Below are 10,512 nucleotides of genomic sequence, written 5' to 3' on the forward strand. Positions count from 1 at the left end.
AGAACATAGATGCACAGATACACAATGTCCTGAGAGAGTGTGTGTTACAGAGAGAGCGAGCGAGAGAGTTGTGCCAAGTGTATCTTATGATCACAGGGAGTTTATAGATGGTGAGCTTGTGTTGCTGCCTGAACTGATGCCGACCCAACATCCCCTGCCAAAAAGCAAGAAAGACTATGAGAACAGGCAGATAGGCTGTCTGTGTGTCCATCTGTGTGCTAGTGTCGCAGAACACACCACATTACTCTGAATATGGCTCATTCAGGGTGCGGCATATGAAGTGTGGCTTTGCAACAGCTCAACACAGTGACACTTCTTCTCAAATGTCAATGACTCACACTTTTTCTGTAGCTGCAACACAAATGTCTATTTTTCAATTGGTGGGTTTGTTTGGATTTTTCAGTCACACAGAGGAGTTGCAGAGGGCAACACACAGGTCAATTAAAATAATAATTAAAATTTGGGCTCACATAACTTGCATGCAAACAGTAGAGTTTGATTGACACTAATAAAGAAAAGTATGAACATTTTAAGGCGACATTTCTCCTATTCCCTCCTATACATGCATACATACACACATATCCATACGGGTTGCCAATGTGTATGTGTGTTTTGTGTAGATGTGGCCTGGGCGACTATTCCTCTACAGTGGACTGCTGTTTGTGCAGAGACATTACATAATGTTTGTCTATCCTTGGTTGCTCGGTTGGAGGCATCTGAGAGTTACTCGACACAAGTGGCCTCCCTGAACTGAGGCAATAAAGTGTGAGAGGAAGAGAGCGAGAGATATAATGCAGTATCACTGGCACCCACTGGATGGTGTTTGTGAACTACGTGGATATATCCCGACATCCCCTTTATTTTGGAAGCCGATGCCGATCTTAGGGATTAAACATTTTATAAAATACAATATATGATGATCCCTCAAATGTGGTTATCGAACACCTTTGACACTTGTGACAAAGATATTTTACAGTTTATTGCCCACACTTACATCAGCGCAGTGACAACAGTAAACTTCACTGGGACTTTAATCACTATAAATAACTGTATGACAAAAAAAAAAAAAAAATGAATTCTCCTTTTTACTGCAGTATGTTCTCTAAAAAAAGTTTTCATATCAGCGCATATCAGCCTACATAAGAACCAGTACCGATAAATTTGTGATTGGCCAATCGGTTGGGCTCTATAAATCATATTCCATGTTGAAAATAAACCTACCCCACCTGAAAATATGCAAGCCAGTTAACACTGATGCTAGCCAACAATGTTCTTTGAACATGACATGGACAGCAAATGCAGGATCATGTTTTTGCTATTAGGCTTTGGATCTGTTTTCCCCATATTTGCGCTAAGTTAAACAAGCACTATCCTACTGTGAAATATTGACTATCAATCACACAGGGAGTCGTGAGTGAGTGAAAGGAGGTGATTTCAGACACTTAGACTGAGTGACAACCACGTTTGGCTGCACCATATCTTACATATATTATGTTTTGGGTGCCACTTCAGGTTGTGTGAGAGTAAACTGTGAAGCACTCCAGTTGTCGTGCCCGGCACAAACTACTGGCTATATAATGTGCAGATTATGGGGCAAACACAGACCCGCAGATCCTATTAACAGCTGGAAAGATCTCTTTAAGTCTTCTTACTACACAAAACCGTCACATCAACCATCAAACTAAGAGGAGCCCCACTTAACTTGTGAGTGGTATTTGGGGCCTTGGTGGTGTTCTGGGAGTTGAAAGTCACACAGTCGACAGCTCAGGGTGTTAACTTTCTGTTTTGATTTACATGACAGATCTATATACTACTGAGGCGAGCAGGCGGCCCCATCCGGCTAAAGCAATGAAGAGAAATTCAAGCAAAGTCTTTATATGGCATATCTTCCTTTACATTTTATAATTATGCAATTTTTCCAGGGCTTGTGTCATTATTTTAACATCAGTTTACATACATTTCATCAGCAATTCGTTCGCACTCATAAAGGGATAGGGAGCAAGTTCACTTCAGAGTCTTACGAAACACATTGTTGAAGAGAGGAAAAGATAGTTAAATGTGTGTGTGTGTGTGTGTGTGTGTGTGTGTGTGTGTGTGTGTGTGTGTGTGTGTGTGTGTGTGTGTGTGTGTGTGTGTGTGTGTGTGTGTGGCTTCTATCTGTTTGTAGTCCACCGACTGGACACTTCCGGTGCTGATGACGCTGTAACATATGGTTTCACACCAGCTGATTGGCCTGCATTGTGTGCTTCCATGTGCATGCCACAATTCTCTGTGTGCGTATTTATACCCAGTGACCATAAATGCACGCATGCGCGTGTCTGTGTGCGTGTGCGTGTGTGTGTGTGTGTGTGTGTGTGTTTCCATGGTACAGTTCCAGGGAAGCACAGGAAGTTAAACATTCCTGATTGTCCTGCTGTCGGTCTGCATGCCTTTTGGCAAGCACTGTTCCTGCTGTGTGTGTGTGTGTGTGTGTGTGTGTGTGTGTGTGTGTGTGTGTGTGTGTGTGTGTGTGTGTGTGTGTGTGTGTGTGTGTGTGTGTGTGTGTGTGTGTGTGTGTGTGTGTGTGTGTGTGTGTGTGTGTGTGTGTGTGTGGCATCCCCTCACTTTAGATTCAGGATTCACTCTCCATTCCTGGAACCAGCACTTAAGGAAGACTCATTTTAACATAAAAATACAGGCTACGGAATCATAAGCATCAACATTTAAATTGACATTTTTGTTGTTTCCAACAGCGGCAACAGTGCAAAACTCCGATGTCACCTGTAACCAAAGAAATCCAACCACTACACACTAATGGATTACATTACATCAGGCCTGATTAGATATAATTAGATTAGGATTAGATTGTCACTTAGACACCTTCTTAGCCAGACAGACAGAGCGACGTGTTGACAAGGAAAAAGGAAATTCAGCCAATTTTATTCATGCTGGCTTTTTGAGGCTGTCATTGCTCCTCATGCTTCATTGTGACTTTTATCATCCAATCATGGCGGGACGCATTAGGAGACAATGCTGATACAAAAGCACTGCTACGGAATAATCCAAACGCATCATAGAGGTGTCTCGGGTTTACTTAGTGTTCGCATTTCTATGTTGCCTGGAGGCAATCCAGCTGTGACACAATCTATGGCAATGTAAACATACAAAAACAGAGAAATGATAAATATGTAAAAGTGACACAGAGGAGATGTGTTGTAGCCATACAGGTATTAGAACCACAAGACCAACATCTGTAGAGGTTTTGTAAGAAGCTAAAAGCTGGTAAAATACCTTTTTAATCCTCCCCTTGTCAGACAGGAGACTGCTGGTTTATTTCATGATGTTGCTAATTGCCCTTTAAGCTCTGCCAAAGCCTGCTGGATTTTTCCACGACCAAACTGCATTGCATATTACAGAGAGCACTTATGGAGACAGAGAACAAACAAGCTACAGAGGTTGTAGTGTTCTCGGAGAAGGAAAACACAAAATAGTGAACATTAAATGGAAACATATCTACCCTTTTTTCTGCTGTCTGTATTTGTTATGAATAAATCCACTGCTTCCTATCTGATTTTCTGCCTTTTATTTATAAATCAGGCTATTACAGAACAAGCAAATGCACATTAAGATATGCAATGTTACTATTTATGTTCAGTTTAACACTTGTAGAAAAAGGTTTGTTTAACTATGTGATTTCATCTTGTCCTTCAGCGAGGTTTTCTTTCCAACTGTCACTCGTGAGAATTGTTGAGTTCCTCTCTGTAAAGTTGTAAGAACTGTACGATGTAATGTGCCCTGAGACGTCTTGTGTTGTCTTGAATCAAAATTTGAAAAATATTATATTTTGGTTTTGCAAACATTTGTGGAGAAAGAAATTCTTTTAAAATAAAGTGATGAATGAACTGAATTTTTTTTTTTTTTAAACTATAGGCATATGGCCCAGAGCCTGATTAAACAATTATACCAGAGTTGCTTATAAAAAAAAAAAAGAAAAGAACAGAACACTGAATATAAGTTAAACCAAAATCCTGAACTAAAATAGAAACAGCTATGTCAGTCAACTGAAACTGAGTGAGGGACCGACATATTAAAAAAGGTATAATTTCTGAGTAACAGTTTCATCTAAAAATCTCCCACCATGAAAAGAATGAGCAAACCAACAAGGGAGAAGGTGGTCATCTTGCATCAGCAGGTTCTCTCATAAGCAGAAGCAACTGTTTCCATATGTGCAAGCTTTTCTGCAGAGGTACAAGGAAATAGGCCATGCTGAGGAATGAAAATGCATTGGTCAAAAAAGGGAACTAATTGCGGCAGAGGAAGGACACATCACGTGAACCTCCCTTCGAAAAGATTTGTCCAACAGCAGCTCAGACCTAAAGGCAACAACCAAAGGCATCCTGGTAGAACCATCTACAGTCCGAACAGAAGTCTGGGCACAAGAAATATTGATTTGATGTAGGTTTTTTTTTTTTACAGTTACTGCACATTAATTGATTAAAATAAAAACAGTCATGGCCATCTGTACAATGTTGCACAACCCCAAAACTCTGCTGATCATTATGAAATCTCTTCTGGCCGTTTGGTTAATTGCTGTAAAAGTTGCATAACTACACAAACAATTGACTGAGGAAAAAGTCTATTCATGACTGAGAAGAGCCCTCCAAGGTATTTTAATCTTCACTACAAGGGCTGTTGTCCATGCTGTAGTTGAAGATGAGGTTTATTTAACATTTCATATAACAAACGGAAAGAACTCAAACATTACAAAAATTACTATCCTTTTCAGTTTCATTTTGGCGCAGTTATCAGTCAAAGAGGGATATCTGACTTAATTTAAAGCAGGGAAAAATACTCTGAACACTGTGCACTTAATAAACTGACACAAATAACCCAACTTCAAACAAGCTGGACTATTCCTTTAAGTTAGTAGCTTGCTGTTGAGTTGACTCTCTGAAATACTTCGCTGTCCTAAATCAAAAGCCAAAGCAGAGAAGTTATGTAACAGTATTTGTGTTGAACTCCCATGAAACACTGGTTGTCCAGGTTTCGCAGACAGCCGTGTAATGTATTGGGTGTGAAAGTTTACGTCAGGAGAGATTACGCTGTGTTTATGGAGCAAATAATTAAAAAAAATTCCCCTCGGGGATTAATAAAGTATATACCTACCTACCAAATAGAGCATATGCGGCAGAGGGTGCGAGGAACTGAAGACAAAACCAACTGACGGACAAATCTCCATATAACTGAAATTTACCATAAAAAGTCAGGTCTGTGTTTGGGCTTTGCTTTGTGTGTGATACACACGCACGCACGCACGCACACACACACACACACACACACACACACACACACACACACACACACACACACACACACACACAAGATATACGAAGCCACGAGCAGTGCAGCAGTAATGCCCAAAATTAGTAAGAGGAGGTCAGCTCTACCATTTCTCTGTCTCTCCCTTCAAACTGAGTCAAACAAAGACCTTTCAACTGCAATTAAGGTAATTTAAGGTTTAATGATGGCTGTGTTGATATATTAACATTGAACCTCTCTGAACCAGACTTCTGTTATGGTTTCATGACTGAGGAATACTGTCCTTGTTGCTATTAATATTGATGACATGTAGCAGATGAGCCTAACAACGCACCCATTACATAACAGCACTTAAAAAAAAAAAATACAGTAAATTCAGTGAGCTCTTCTTAGACAGCCATTTCTACAAAATTACCTGATCTGACTGCCATCAGACTAATGAATAGGCAGTTACCATCATATCCGTCCCAAATATATGAGGTAGTTTAGGGGCCTGCTGAACCAACTGGGCAAACTTTACCCATCAGTAGACAAAAAGGTTATTGTAAATGTGAATCCTCGTAGCAGTAGTAATTATGACGGGAGCAAAGGAGGAAGCCAGGGTAAATAATTTAAAGTGTGACCAAGTCCATGTCATCAGGGCAGGTTTGGGATGGTTGGATGGATCAAACACAAGACTTTTACAGAGGACCCTGCTTTTTTGTGTCCCGTTTGTGCGCTGTTAATGTACACAAGTTAACTTACGAAACGTTTTTTAAATTAGGTAGCATTTTTTCCTCACTGAACCAAGTAATCTTGACACAGATTATCTGCCTGAATGATCCTGTAGTGGGAGGAGTTTTAAAAACATTCATTTAACGTTCCCTACTGTGAGAGTCAACGCAGATATGGAATCAATAATATATCAGACATTTTGATATTGACAACTTGAAATATTGTAATGTGAAAAAAACAGCAAGAAGATATTAAGCAGAAATTAGCATTATAGCCACGAAGAAGGAGCAGGTGTGCAGCATCAACAAAACCCACAAGAGAGCCCAGTAATATTAATATGGTACTGCATCTCCACAGCAGTGGAGGATCAGAGGATGAATACAAATGACGACATTGCTAATGATCACAGGATCCACTCGCCCACCTGTGTACAATTAGAATATTAGCTTGGAGCAGTAGGTAACACTAACCCTCTCAGGGCAAAAACCAACTTTAGAAACTTTATTTCTAACTCACCTCCAGCTGGCGCTGCAAAAATGTTTTAAGTTATCCTGACTGTCGTCTGACTTTATCCGCAGCTTTTCCTCCTGTTTTGTTTGTCAGTGCAAAACGCACACACAGCTGGAAACAACCGACGTCCCACCCCCCTTCACAGGTGCGTCTTATCTTTGTTTTAGTCTGAAGTCACATTTGATCACGGGAGTTTCTGTGAGATCTCAACTTCTTCCGATCCACACTCCATTTAAGTTGATGGCAGGAACGCCATTACACTGTTTGTTAAAAGCCATTAAAATCAAGAGGAAGAAGGAGAAGAGATCTCGAGTCCCTTAAATCGTCACTCTGAAATTGTTTGGTAGTAACGTCAAGTGTGTGATCCTGCTGCTTGACTGAATCGTCTGGTGAGTGTGCTTTTAAAATATTTAAAGTTGTTTTAATTTGTTGTTAGGTTTGTAGTGTTATACGTTTTTAAGATTAAATCGAGATGTGAAACTCCTGTAGTGTTAAATGTGATAAGAGTTTTCTTTTAGAGTACATAAATAACTCAGCTTTTACTTTGTAGAAACTTCTTTGGTTTAGCAATAAATATGCCTACAGCTTTGAGCCGTCTGTGTCAGATTAGCACATCTGGATTTTAGGTTACTCCCATTATTCCTCAGATTTGTCAGTACTTGGGTCAAAAATTAAGGGAGTGTCTCAATAGAGCTTCACACCGCTGCTGAGACTCAAGGACTTTATTCATCTGTACTTGGATGCATTGTTTTGTCAGAACAAACATTTAGACTGCGGAGAAAAGTCTTTGTCTTTTATTAGCTGGTTCTCTAAAAGAACTTATCTGCTCCTGTCTTTAGTCAATGTCCCACCATACCCTTGTCTCTGCAGCTGGAAAGATCACATGATGCTGCTTTCATGCTTCACAAACACACAGCTGTTAGGTGGTAATTATCAGCCACACTAATTGTAGAATTTCAATTTGTTTAAGAGATTCATCTTTAACCAACCAAATGTCAGGATTTTAAAGTGCATTTTTTTTAAATGGATGTTGGCTTTCATTCAACATTTCCCATTGCAGCCAACAGTGTCTCTTGGGTAACCCTCTCCTCTCTGACAGAGATCACTCATGAAATCTTCCTGAAACAGCTATAATTCTTTTTAATCTTCTAATGCCATCTTTGGTCAAAGGGGTTCATGTAAACATTTTCCCCACAACATGCGCGCCAGAAAATACAACAGAGAACGTAATCAATGTGTGCACAGAGGCTGGGAATTAAATGGATTCTAAAGGTGCAGAGGAGGTGAGGTGGGATCACTCACCGCTGTTCTCGTGTCCCCCAACACCAACATTTTTGCCGTTTATGGTTCAAATTTACCATGGTGTCGACACTGCTGCCCTTTCACCTCACACTTTCACCATTAATCCACTGGAGGAAATCAATTGATTCTGTTTGGTCAAGAAAACACAAGTCAATGTTCTTGCTGCTCATCGAGTGCCACCTCTACGTGAAAAGGTTGTTTTTGTTTGTAATTTTGTAGATTTCCAAACTAGAGAATTTACATTGTGTTTAAAAAAAAAAAACAACGGGTGTACACGGTTGCACAACTTATCATAATTGAAAAGCATATTCATACTAATGCGACATAGAAAATGCATATTTTGTCTGTATTTTATTTCTACAGTAAGATATGTAATGCTTTGAAAATTTCTTATTTCCTGACGTCAAAAAGTTAAATACTGAATTGAAGGTCTAACGGGGTATTTTTTTTTTTTTTTTTTTTTTTAAACAGATGGCAGGGTGACCACAGATGAATAAAAAAGAAGAATCTTGAGCATCTTATACTGTATGCCACTTTTGTCAGCTAACCCGACCTCTCACTTGGTCATTCTGAATTTCAGTGCTCTTCCTTTTCATCTTCTTATTCCCTCTTTTTCTGTGCCCCATCTGCAAGTGTGACTCCGTGGCGAATCGCTGGGGAAATCAGACAAAAGCAGGGAAAATCGATGGAAGGACAATCAGCCATGTGCCGTCTGTCAGCCTCCTTCACACACAGCTGGATCTAAATGAGTTTAAAAGCTTCGAACAACCCCGTCTCTGGTCATCATCAAATACAGTATGTGGCAATAGGTCTGGGATGGGGACTAACACTTGACAGATGATTGTGAATCAATGGCTTCACATTTCTTCCAACACAGATGGAGCAGTAGGACATCTTCAAATGAGCAGACAATTGGAAGTGCACCATCAGATAGATAATGAGGCAGGCATAAGTCTACAGATTTAGACTAGTGAAAGAGGTGGGCAGTTCAGAGTAAATCAATCAATCAATGGCAAGCCGATTAACCTCTGTGTCTGCTGCTCTGTTGGCTACATGAAAGCAGTGGAAAGAAGAGTAGTTGCTGAAGAAAATGAAGAGGAGAAAGGGCTTAGATAATTGTGATAGAAGCAACTGGGATGAAGATTAGAGAGACATGACAGATAATGAAGGACCATTTCACAGGTTTTTGCTGCATAATGTCTGAAATAATCAGGCTTTTGTGTGTTTATATTCCATATTTTTCCCAGGCTGAATTATGAACCCTGGCATATGGTTGTTTAGAAGCAGAGTAGACAGACAGCTGACAAATTACTGCCTCAGCAGTCAGAGTGAGCAACCATCGGGGCTTTTTGCAATGTTCTATTTTCAGCTGAAATGCTGTTTTTCATCAGGAAAATAACATCAATTTTTTTTTCCGTTTTTCTTTCCCGCTAAACTGCATGCAAGTCCTACCAGATATATTGACAGAAATGTCATGTAGTGTAGGTTGACTGCTGTATGCTTCAATATACTTGCAATAGCACACTACGATATATATCTATATATATATATATATATACACAGATATGATATGTTTTATTTGCATTTGAGGGCTTTTGATTACACTAAACCTTTTGAACATGGAAGCTCCTGAACTCTTTGCCTCCATCAGGCTCTAAAATAAATGCCATGCCTGTCTCTATCACACACTTTATTTTGGCAGGGTACCTCAGTCCGTTGTTCCATCTCTCTATCACCATCTACTGGCCCAGCAAAATACAAGAAAGTAATGACGAAAGACAAAATAAGACAAAACATTAAAGATCTGAAAACAAGTCAGATATACAAGAATACAAGAGAGACAAACAATATTTACTGTAGCAGGTTGCATGTACAAGAAGGATATAATATATTCAACCAGTCAGTTTGTCTAATTTTAAAATATATAATATCTGAGCTACATGTAAGTCAAACAAATTCCAGCAGCCGTCTGTAATACTGTTGTCCAAAACGTTTGTCTACATGGAAGCGCAATGAGGGTGAAGATGTCCCACCACGTAGTGGTTCCGTGTGGTGGGCCGGGATCAGGTGTCACCGGACAGGAACCCTGCACTGGCCTCCACCAGGGCGCAGATGTCGGTAGATGGGGTTAGCCAACAACCGCCTGTAAGCAGAAACGTTGAGAGACCCTCGGCGATCCAGAGACAACGCGAGCGCAGGCGCTCACCCAGGGGTGAATTGGCAGGCATGCAAGCAACCGCTGTGCTTCGTGCATGCAAGATGTGCGTGTAAAACCTTGCTTAGGACAGAGACGGGAAGAGTTATTCTCAAGTTCTTGCTTCTTCTTTTCTTTTTCTTTTTTTTTGTCTTCTCCAGAGAACTGCCTACCCCAGCTTTAATCATGCTGTTGGATAAAAACAAAGTCACTAGAGGTCAGTGTAGATGTCAGAAGGGAGCTTGTCACACTTTCCCTACGTGTTTAGTCAACAGCTTATTCTTGCCTTGAGCAGTCAGTGTTTGTCATACTTCACAGCTTACTAAGCCTTCTAACATATACAGTAGATAAACTACTCTAAGCCTGGGATTTGAATTGGAACACACAGCTGCTTGCTTCTACACATTTTAAATTTAATAGCTCTCTTGTTAGGACATGTCCACAATTCTGTAACGTGTACAATCCTCAGTAATTATTATTAATAACTCACGGCT

At 40.1% G+C, this 10,512-nt stretch overlaps 1 protein-coding gene across 1 annotated transcript in view; it reads left to right on the plus strand.

Annotated features, from left to right (window-relative positions):
* Positions 1 to 59: 59 nt before the first annotated feature.
* LOC138633165 (transcription factor COE1-like) overlaps positions 60 to 10,512 on the plus strand; it is a 147,608-nt gene continuing 137,155 nt past the window's right edge. The window contains exon 1 of the mRNA XM_069719247.1: positions 60 to 70. The gene's annotated coding sequence lies outside the window, so the exon portion shown is untranslated. The remainder of the gene's footprint in view (positions 71 to 10,512) is intronic.

This window comes from Brachyistius frenatus, unplaced genomic scaffold, assembly GCF_029030835.1.
Source record: "Brachyistius frenatus isolate BFR_SWC_R1_liver_20210118 unplaced genomic scaffold, ASM2903083v1 Contig_5, whole genome shotgun sequence".
Classification (NCBI taxonomy): domain Eukaryota; kingdom Metazoa; phylum Chordata; class Actinopteri; family Embiotocidae; genus Brachyistius; species Brachyistius frenatus.